This window comes from Macrotis lagotis, chromosome X (genome assembly GCF_037893015.1).
Source record: "Macrotis lagotis isolate mMagLag1 chromosome X, bilby.v1.9.chrom.fasta, whole genome shotgun sequence".
In the NCBI taxonomy this organism is placed as follows: domain Eukaryota; kingdom Metazoa; phylum Chordata; class Mammalia; order Peramelemorphia; family Peramelidae; genus Macrotis; species Macrotis lagotis.
This window is the reverse complement of record NC_133666.1, coordinates 236,784,616-236,794,448: the sequence shown is the minus strand read 5'-3', so window position 1 is coordinate 236,794,448 and position 9,833 is coordinate 236,784,616.

Here is a 9,833-nt window from a genome sequence, read left to right as displayed (position 1 = left end):
TGGATCTCTTTTAACTTAAGCAAGAAAACCCCATTGACAGATAGTATTACATGGTCACAAAGAGTACATAAGAGGAAATATGAAGGTAACTTGAAGCCTTATTTGCTTTAAGCAACCCATCTTGAAGAAATGAGTGCGAAAGAAGAAAACAAAGGAATCAGTGATGTCAAAAGGATGATTGCAATGTTGATACTGATGATGATTTTTCTTGGTGATGAGGTTTCCATTACCCAAGATGAATTGTAAAAACAGGCACGAAGATATTTGACTGCTTTAGGAAGTGGAGGTAGCTCTGGACAGGCTTCAAATAGAGGTTCTGATCAGGAATGCAGTGAAATGAATTCTTATACTGATACAGTTTGGATTAAATGACCTCTGAGTTTCATTTTATCTCAAAATTGTGAGATTCTGTGATTATGAGAGGCTCAAGAAGTTTATAAACTCTACCAAGTATTATTCAAAGACTGATACCTCTTTAAAGATCATCTGGTTTTAAGAAGGGAGCACAGAATGAAGTAGAAAAGAAGAGAAAGAGGAAGAATTGACTCATGACCAGTCACTGAGCCAATGATGTTTGTTCTTTGTTTTCAAAGAAGACCATGACATCAGGGAAGTGATATCATGACAAGCATGTGAATTGGATTTGAGCAACGAAGGTGCTGTGCAATGTCACTAGCCTCACTTACTCCTCCAGAACCATCTGGGTCCAGTAGCCAGATATGAATCAGGACGAATGGAGATGGTCTTGGATGTGAGGCAATCAGGATCAAATGACTTGCCTAAGGTCACACAGCTGAGATCCAGTTTGAACTCAGGTCCTTCTGACATCAGGGCCAGTGCTCTACCCACTGTACCATCTAACTGCCCTAGCTGCACCAGTGAGCCAGTAATTTACCTACTGAATCTATACTCTCCCATTTTCTATTAGATTATAAATTCTTCAAGAATAGGATTTTATTGAAATTTTGTATATATTATAGATAGCTATACATACTGCAAGAGCCCAAATGTGTGACTTTGAATTTATGAATTTTATAGAGTTCCTGGCTCACTCTATTATAGCCCTGGCTACTTTTTATGAATCCTGTTGAGGACCTAATTTATTTTAAGCTGCTTTATAGGATTTGTTGTTTAGTCATTTCAATTGTATCTCTCTCTTTTTTGAACCCATTTGAGCTTTTTTGCAAAGATACTGAAGTAGTTTATCATTTCTTTCTCTAGATCAATTTACAGATGAGGAAACTGAGGCAACTTGCCTAGGGACTCACTAATAAGTATCTGAGGCTAGATTTGAACTAAGAAAGATGAGTGTTGAGTCTAGGCCCAGTACTCTGTTCACTGTGCCAACTAGTTGCCAAGGCTATAGAATAAAAACTAAATATGTTATTACATTAATAAAGGGAACTTTCATCACAAGAAATTCCCTCTAAAATGCAGAGATCAGACTTGTTAAATTCAATAGGAACTAAGACCATTAATCCATGTATAAGGATCTCTGTGAGCCACAAATTGAAGCAGTTTTAAAAATGTAATCTGTTTTATTGTATTTTTATTTATTTAATTAAATATTTTCAAATTTCATTTTAATCTTGTTTATATGCATTTGGAAGATTGTAGGCTATATGCAACCATCTGACACATCTTACATCTTACAGAACTTAGAAGTTAAGTGACTTGCTTAGGGTCACACAGCTAGTATGTGTTAAGAGATAAGACCCATGTGTTCCTGATTTCAAAACCAAAACCTCTATGCACTGCTTTATTGCTTCCCACGTTGCCTCTTAAACTGGTAAATATGTAGAACAAACTAAAAAAGCTAAGAATTAAATGATTCCTTTTGCACATATTAGTCACATGATGAGATGGGTAATATTGATAACCTCACTGTTGCTACAGGCCATGGAATTCTTGTTGTGTGTTTGTAAGTTTCTATTTTAATAAGAATTAGAGTCAATACTGTAGCCTTCCTAGAATCATCCATTTAACTTCACTGTTCTTTTCCCAACATAATTTGCTCCAAATTGGTCTGAATCATTGGAAAGACTGTTTCTATTTTGGTATTTTAAGAATAGAAGAAAGTACTTTTGTTTCTAAGTGATTTGAGAAAAGAGAAGCTTAAATAAATAAAAAATGAAGGACTGGAAACTGGGGTCTTCATGATCAAATAGATTAGGAAGGATCAAACCCTTCCTTTTGTTATTGGATATTTTGTCACAATTAGAAAGTAGAAACACCCAGACTATTAGAAAATGTGATCACACACACACACACACACACACACACACAGACACATTCAGTATTTGATAATTGTGGGTAGCAAGGATAAGGAAAAACAAATCAAAAAGCCAACAACAAAAAGAGGGTTTGTCAGTACTCTGAAATGTCAGAGCTAAAAAACCCATAGGAAGAATCTAGAGATGCTTCTGCCACTAATGGTAGTGATGTAATAGTATGTATACATAGGTGATATTTTAGTCTCTTAATACATGTCCCTTCTTCTGCCTAGATAGAACCCTATTGCTGGTTTGAAACATTCTGTGGGTCAATAACTATTAAAAATATAGCTCTAGAGTCTGTACTGATGAATTTACTTTTATTAGTTCTAATGATTGAATCCTGACTCAGTCTGGGTCTCTAGTAAATTGAGTTTGATTTTGAAGTGAACAAGATGCTCTTAGGTCATCCAATAGTTAGATAAAGGTTTATTTAACCACAGCATTAAAAGGATACTCAACTAGAATAAAGCAATAAGTTTCAGTAGATGTGATGGAGTCAGAAGACCCTGAGTTCAAATTCAGCTTCGGATACTTACTGTGTAACCCTGGACAAGTCATTTCACCCTGTTTGCCTCAATTTCCTCATATATAAAATGATCTAGAGAAGGAAATGACAAACCACTTCAATATCTCTCCCCCCCCCCCGCCCTATACTCTCCACTCTTCTTCATTTACATGATACATATACAACTCCACATTCACACAGGCATGCGCATGTGCACACACACACACACACACACACACACATCTCTTGCCTTCATACAAAGATAATCTTATCAGCATGGCAAGAAATGGTGACCTACTTGGCCTTGTGACATTGTAAAGGCTGAAGTGACCTATATAAGGGAAAGTTGGGCATAGTAGTCTAAGGAAACTGGATCAATACAAACAGATGTCACTACTAAGCTAGCTCAATAGATTTTTGATTTAGCTCCCAGTCTTGGTGACAGCTTCCTTGATTTTTGGAAGAGAATGAATCTAGTCTACATTTTTATGTAAATAATAGAAGTGTGAAAAATGCAGACAGAGACACAGTCAGAAGACCTAAGCTCAAATTTTGCCTTTGCTTACTGACATGAGGTGCTGGGTGGGAAGTCCACCTTCTAGTGAGGAAGTTCCTTTTACCTTTTGCCTTCACCTCATACTATGTCAGATGATGGGTTTGATGTTGTTATTTAATCTGAATTTTGTCTGAATCTTTGTGACCCCTTTTGGAAGTTTATTGGTAAAGATATTAGAGTAATTTGCTATTTCTTTCTCCAGCTCGCTTTACAAATGAGGAAACTGAGGCAAACAGGGTGAAAAGACTTGCCCAGAATCACACAGAGTTAGAAGTCAGATTTAAATTTGGGAAGATGAGTCTTCCTGATGTCAGGCCCAGAGCTTTATCCACTGTGTCACCTAGTTGCCCAGATGGTAGATAAGGGTCCTCTTTCTTCCCACTCCAGTCCCAGGCAATCCACTGACATCTGGATTGTGGAGGAGTCTAATAGAACAAGTGTCATGGGTTGCTTTTCTCCACTAATCTTCCTGATAATCTCTTTCCCTTTCCCAACATCTAGCTTGACAGCTCCACTCCCACTCCACCTATTTTTTTATTAATCCTTTTTAGAACCCTATGAATTCTAAATTGGTACATAGTATAAAAAGAAAGACTGATCTGTCATTTCAATGTATAAAGAATTCCCAAATGAGAGAAATTTCTTTACCAAGGAGTAAAAGGTAATTCAAAATTCTTGACTCTCTGGCCCAGCCTCTGTTTCTCAGTTGTGGTAGGGAGGGCTTTTTGCCCCGAGGATATGAGTATTCATACCACTTAGATAATCAGAGTCATTAACTGTAATCCTTCCAATAAGAAGGAGGAATTCTAGGTATTATCAAATGAATTGTCACTTCATTATACAGCTGATCCCACCCTCCCAGGCACTACCATATGATCTAAGAATGTACTTTAAGAATTACTGGTCTGATCATCCTCACTATTATTTCATTAGAATGTCTGGACTTTTTCACCCACTGTAATTATACTCTCTTAGGTCTTATTCCTCCAATTATTGTGTGATATCCTTGAAAACTTGGGAGTCTTATTTCCATACCCCACAATATAAATGCTTAATAAATGTTTTTTAAAAATTCATTAATTTATTTAAGTTACTTAACCTGTCTGAGCCTTGAAATTTTCATCTATAAAATGAAGGAATTGTACAAGATGGTGCTAGAGGTCCCTTCTCACACTAGAACTATAATTCTATGATTCTATTTCTCCTTTACCTAGAAAACAAGTTAAGAAGGAACTTGAGCCCTGTTTCTTTACCCCAAGAGTCTCTGCTTCTCCAGGGACCTGAACTAAAGACAAGTTCACAGTGTCCCCAACTGGACCTTGGAAAGCATTTATTTTCCCCTTGAGACATAACAAGTATTTCCCATAACAAACAAGGTTACAAATGGTGATTAGGTGTAATTGAAATAGTACTTTTCATACCACAGGGAAGGTACATTCTTGGTTAAATGGTCTATCATGAACTGGCCTGGGTCTAAACTGCCATAACAAGTGACTTACAAATGAACTTTTGAAATTCAAGGTAGGGGCTATCTGGGATAATTGAAAAAAAAAGTTAAGGAAAATTTAGATAGAAATTAAGAAAAAGCTGTATAGTAGTTTTATCAAGTAAATTTTCAGTGCGAGTTTCTAGAGAAGTCATTCTTAAACTTTTTGTTTTTCTGTAATGGGCCCCTTTGGCAGTCTGATGAAACTTATACAAAGGAAATAAATTATTTTAAAATATACTTATAAGGTTATTTTAAAAATAAAACAACAAATTCATAAATTCATGAATCCTGGATTAAGAACTCATATATATATATATATATATATATATATATATATATATATATATATATTGCCAAAAGCTCCTGAGAATCGCTAAAAACAAGGATGATCTTTGCCATCAGACATAGTATGAGCACCAGAAGAGCCATTTTATGAGTCCACTGTACAGAAAGAGGAAGCATACTTATCTTTGAAGTGCCAAATCACTGTTTTATTAGGTAAGCTTAGCTTGTCACTGAAGTCTAACAAAAGAAATAGCATTTGAGTGCTCCTATGTGTTACCAATTAACCTAGCCTTTTATCACTTGTTTCCTCTCCAAGAAAGGGAGACATGGTCCTTGGTTCCTTTGTGTCCCATTTTCCTGGCCAAACACTGTGAAGGATTGTGTCATTATGTTTCACAGTGGAATGAATTAGTAACTTAGTGCTTCTCTGAAATGTTTTACATATCTTGTGTATCCCATCTTCTAGAGTTGGAACCACTATGAATTTTTTTTAGGCTGCCATGGTCATTTGAACTACTAGAAAAAGAACCGAATAAGTGGGGTACTTAAAGGCTCTAGATCACACTTTACTCCTATACTATTTTCTTAGATAAATTTTTTTTTCCTAATGTGCTGTTACTGAAGGTCCATTGTCTAAACCATACCACCAGAGACTATACCCAAGAGGTGAACCACAGTTATATTCTCCTGAGGATCATTTTATCTCATCTCTATCCCTTTTATTTTTCATCCTACTACTAAGTATATCCTTCCATCTCACCATTTTCCATCTCTTATTCCAAATAACAATAGTCATATCAATGCTATCACTGATTATATGAAAGGATTTGTTAGTTCACTGCACCATGATTCCATCATCTTTGTCATTTCTTAAACCATAAATTCCTTCCCTACATATTGTTCTGCCATTGGAATGTAAACTCCATGAAGCCAAGAACTTTCTATGTTTTTAAAATATATCACCAGCACTTAACACAGGGTTTGACATACAATTAATGCTTAATAAATGCTTTTCATTCATTTATGAACCTGGTCAATCTTCTATGCATAGGCCATTAAATGAAGTACAGATTTTGTGACTAACCAGCTGAATTCAATGAAAACAAAAAAGCTCTGACTGTTGAAACCACTTTGCATGTAACTGGAAAAAAAATACTATTTTTTTATTGATAATTTTTCCAAATACATGTTATGAAAGTTTTCAACATTCATCCATATGCCTATGTATATATTTAACTTACAAAATTTCCTTCCACCCTCCCTTTCAACCCTCTTCCCTAAGTGGCAAACAGTTGGGTTAATATTGTACATACACATCTGTATTAAACATATTTACAGATTAGTCATTTTTCAGTATGTGGAATTAAAATTAAGGAAAAGAAATACTTGAGATATTTTTTCAAAGAGAATGCAGTGTTCATCAGATTGTGATTCTTTTTGTTTGAAAAAAATACTATTTTTGTTTGAAAAAAAATATTATTTATAAAAAAAGAAACCTGGACCCTTAAGGTTATCCCTAGATCTCAAAGGAAAAAGTAATTAGCCACTTTTTGGGGATCTAGCTGACAGACAGGTAGAAAGAAAACTGAGAGAGCAATGTTGTGAAATCCCAGAGAGAAAGAGTATCAAGGAGTAGAGAGTGGTCAATGGTATATAATATTGAGACTGAGAAATAAAAACCTCATCATATCTGGCAATTAAAAGATGCATGGTAACCTTGGTAAAGAACTTTCAATTGATTGTTGAGATTTGTGATCCACATTGCAAAAGGCTGAAGAGCAAGAGGAGAGAAAGTAGAATCAATGAATGTGGACAGTATGTCCTAGGATTTTGACTGATGGAGGAGATATAGAACATAGATTGAAGGGGTGAAGTTTAGTGAAAGTATTTTAAGGATAAGAGAGAGTTAAGTAAGTTTTAAGGCAATGGAGAAAGGTCCATTAGAAAGTTGAGAGAGTAAAGAAAGGAAGATTGAGGAGACAATTTGCTAAAGAAGACAAGAGTGCATGTAGAGGAGTTGGCCTTGGCAAGAAGGGCTGGGTCATCAGAGACTAGGAGGAAGGAGAAGAAAAATGAAGACACCACAAATGACTTACTTTTCTTAAGAAAGTGAGAATGATAGGAGGTGTAAATATTGAAGGCTTGTGGAGATGAGATTTGGGTTTGCTTCTGAAGAGCATTAAGCAGAGAGGAATAGAATAGAAAGATTGGCTTGCTGGATTGAGAGCCCAGTTGAAATAGGGTATCATGATTTTATAATGAATCCAGTTAGGATGGTTACATTATTTCCTTCAACCTTATTCAGAAGTGCATAAATAGGATCAGAGGACCCTGAAAGTGGCAATCCAAAGGTGGCATTTTTCAAAGAAAAGTATCTCTAGGACAGAGTTTGGGCATTCAAACTTATGACAGTATAAAGTAAAATTGAGAAGGGAAGAATGTGAAGTCAGAGCAAGAGTAATGACTTGGAAAGGGGGTCAGTGGAGGGATTGAAGGATCATGATGAAGATATCAAGAACAGATTGAGGATGAATGAGGCACAGGAAAAGATGGAATGATAGGAAATTATAATTAGTTTTTACTTTGGTCAAGGTCTTTTTCTCATCTGGAGTTTCTTAATACTAAGGAAATTGCAGACTTTTTGTAATTTTAAAAGTTGCAATTTGAATTCATCATAGGTTTTATCTGTGGTTCAGGAGGACTAGATCAAGAAACAAATTTGCAAAGTACTAGGGATATAAACACAAAAATGAAACAATTCTTGCCCTTAAAAGACTTCCATTTTATTGGCTCATATTTTGATTTGTTAATTTGATTGATTTCATAGTGATTCTAGAGTCTAAATATGTTCATCTTTTCCTTCAACTGCCTAACTTTATGAAATAATAAAGGTCAAGATTACAAAAGAAAACCTTTCTGATAGGAAATGGGAGTATTTTTATCTTTATTCAAGTTAAGCATTACTATTCTTTTCCACAATAACTCTTTGGGATGAATACTACAGCTTTAATTTCCATTTTTAGATATAGTGAGTTAGAGTCTCAGAGATATGGTTGAATGATTTTCCCATAATCACATAATTATTTAGTTATAGAAAATACTTTGAACTTCTCTCGACTCCAATTCCTGTATTCTTTCTACTTCACTATATGGTCAAATAAGTAGTTTATTGAACTGCAAGTCTGTTTATCTTGTGTGTGTATTTCTTAAACTGTGTGTATTTCTTAAACCAGTTTTTGGTTATTATTTGAAGGGTCACTATATATATATATACATATATATGTATATATATGTATATATATGTATGTATGTATTTGAACTAAAGGTTTGGGTAAAGGGAGAATTCAGTATTTTTTTTTTCTTTTCAATGTTCCTTCTAAATTGAAGCAATGGTTCCTCCTACTTCCAAATCAGATGAATGCAACATTTTAAGGTAGCATGAGGATGGCCCTGCTGTGCATTCCATGATCACTCTTTATTAAATTTCATAGTGTCATAGTGATCAAGAAGTGCCTGGTTAGCTCACCTAGACCTTACTAATGAAGAAGCAGTAATGTTACTTGTGTCAATGTTACTGTGTGTGCAATCACAGACGGGTATATCCACAGTAGCATGGAAGCAGATTTTATGAAGAGTTGGGAATGGGTTGGGAAAACTAGTTTTTTTTCTGGTTTTGGTTTTTGGGGGTTTTTTTTTTGTTTTTTCAAGGCAATGGGGTTAAGTGCCTTGCCCAAGGCCACACAGCTAAGTAAATATTAAGTGTCTGAGGTAGGATTTGAACCCAGGTACTCCTGACACCAAGGCTGGTGCCCTATCCACTGTGTCACCTAGCCACCCTATGCGAAAACTAGGTTTTTTAAAATTTATTTTTATTAAAGATATTATTTGAGTTTTACAATTTCCCCCCCATCTTGCTTCCCTCCCCCAACCCCACCCCCCATGGAAAGCACTCTGTCAGTCTTTACTTTGTTTCCATGTTGTACCTTGATCCAAATTGGGTGTGATGAAAGAGAGAAATCATATCCTTAAAGAGAAGAGAAGTCTAAGAGGTAACAAGATCAGACAATAAGGTATCTGGTTTTTTCTAAATTAAAGGGAATAGTCCTTGAACTTTGTTCAAACTCCACAGCTCCTTATCTAGATACAGATGGCACTCTCCTTTGCAGACAGCCCAAAATTGTTCCCGATTGTTGCACTGATGGGATGAGTGAGTCCTTCAAGGTTGATCATCACTCCCATGTTGCTGTTAGGGTGTACAGTGTTTTTCTGGTTCTGCTCATCTCACTTAGCATCAGTTCATGGAAATCCCTCCAGGCTTCCCTGAAATCCCATCCCTCCTGGTTTCTAATAGAACAATAGTACTCCATGACATACATATACCACAGTTTGCTAAGCCATTCCCCAATTAAAGGACATTTACTTGATTTTCAATTCTTTGCCACTACAAACAGGGCTGCTATAAATATTTTTGTACAATTAATGTTTTTACCCTTTTTCATCATCTCTTCAGAGTATAGACCCAGTAGTGGTATTGCTGGGTCAAAGGGTATGCACATTTTTGTTGCCCTTTGGGCATAGTTCCAAATAGCTCCCCAGGAGGGTTGGATGAGTTCACAGCTCCACCAACAGTATAATAGTGTCCCAGATTTCCCACAACCCTTCCCACAACCCTTCCAACAGTGATCATTATCTTTCCTGGTCATATTGACCAATCTGAGAGGT